This window comes from Gekko japonicus, unplaced genomic scaffold (genome assembly GCF_001447785.1).
Source record: "Gekko japonicus isolate JY-2015 unplaced genomic scaffold, Gekko_japonicus_V1.1 scaffold3070, whole genome shotgun sequence".
Classification (NCBI taxonomy): domain Eukaryota; kingdom Metazoa; phylum Chordata; class Lepidosauria; order Squamata; family Gekkonidae; genus Gekko; species Gekko japonicus.
In genome coordinates, this window is record NW_015164755.1 from 64,326 (window position 1) to 66,217 (window position 1,892).

A 1,892-nucleotide genomic window follows, 5' to 3' on the forward strand; every position below is an offset into this window, starting at 1 on the left:
ATCTGCACCAGCATTCTGTTTGCCATCAAAGCCAACCAGATGCCTTCAGGAATCTCATTCAGAGGGCATGACAGCAGCAGCTCCCCAGATATACTCTTGCCTAGCAACTGCTATTCAGTGATGCTCTCCTCTTAAACATGGAGATTCTGTTTAACCACCAGAGCTTATTACAGGTCCTTATGGACCTTTTGCCATGGATTTGTCTAATCCCCTTTTAAATCCATTTGTCATCACATTTTGTACCAGTGAATTCCATAAATTATAGGTTATATGCGCAATTATAATAATAATACCTTTCAATTTATTGATCACTCATCCTGCAGAGCAGGAGGGTAAGGGAGGATAATATATATAATTCTTTAAATCGCACACTTTTGCAGCCAACGGGGATTTTGTTCAGCTGTAAGCTTCAGGCGTGTTCCGGACGGCATTCACTTTCGGCGTGGCTAGATGACGTCAGTTCTTCCCGGACTGCTTTTTTTAGTCATAGTGCCGCACTGCCACCGCCTGGCCGGATTGGCTCATCACAGGCTTCTTAATGCCGAACAGGTCTTTTTTCCAGGCTTCCGAGCTTACAAGCTGGACCTTCCGTTCACCGGCTAACACCTCCCCCACGGGGGTTTAGTGTGCCCACCCTCTCTAAGTAGTGGTACCCATTTTATCTACTCGCCGGAGCTTTTGAACCGCTGGGTGGACGGCGAGCTGGGGACAAGGCTGGTAGCTCACACCAGCGCAGGCTAGAACTGACAGCAGCTCTGTTCAGTTCAGATGTTAACCAGAGGATAAATCCTCTGCGCCACCGCTCCCCTTACGTTCTGTATTTTTTGCCTGTCCTGAATAATCCTGTCCTCTGAAAAATTATCCTTTTAATAGTCTACACAGCCTAGATTATTTTAAATGTTATGCAGCTTCCCATTTTTAATTTCAAAAAAATTCAGAACATGTTTAGAAATGTTGTACTGAAATACTCTACTGAAATTATTTCTTTGAGCCCAAAGGAGGAGTGAGATAACAGGCAAGTTCAGAGCTTTTGAATGGAAGAGATGTGACTCAATGCCAGTGCATCTGCTTTGCTTGGAAAATATCCCAGGTTGAGTCCCCAGCAGCTCCAGTTAAAAGGATCAGGTAGTGAGGGCTGTGAAAGACCTGGACCTGAGACCCTGGAGAGCCACTGCCAGTCAGAGAAGACAAGCGTAACCTTGATAGATAGACCAAGTCATAGAAAGCAGCTACGCATTCATGTGAGTGTTCAAAGCATTTCACAAATGTTCTCTTCTTGCAATCCTTACAACAACCTTCTAAGGTAAGTCAGTATTATCCCTATATAATACAGGAGATACAGAAAAAGCAAAAGAGAGATTGATTTTTCGAAGACTGGTACTTGGTGAATTCATTGCAAAGGTGAAATTTGAGCCAAGGACTTGTAGTTTCATCTCATAGCCACTATGCTGCCTTCCTTGTTTTAATTCCACTGTACTTCAAATTCTCTTCAAGGGAATCAAATTAGAATTATGTTGTCGAAGAAGAGAGAAGAAGATAAGAGATTGGATTTATACCCCGCCCTTCACTACCGAAAGGTGTCTCAGAGCGGCTTACAAACTCCTTTCCCTCCCCCTCCCCACAACAGACACCCTGTGAGGTAGGTGGGGCTGAGAGAACTCTTGACAGAAACTGCTCTTTTTCAAGGACAGCTGTGCCAGAATTATGGCAAGGTCATCCAGCAGGTGCAAGTGGAGGAGTGGGGAATCAAACCCGGTTCTCCCAGATTAGAGTCCGCGCACTTAACCACTACACCAAACTGGCTTTCACGGCCGGAGTTCATTAGTTGTTCTAGATTTTCCGGGATGTGTGGCCATGGTCTTGGCATTGTAGAACCTGACGTTTCACCAGTA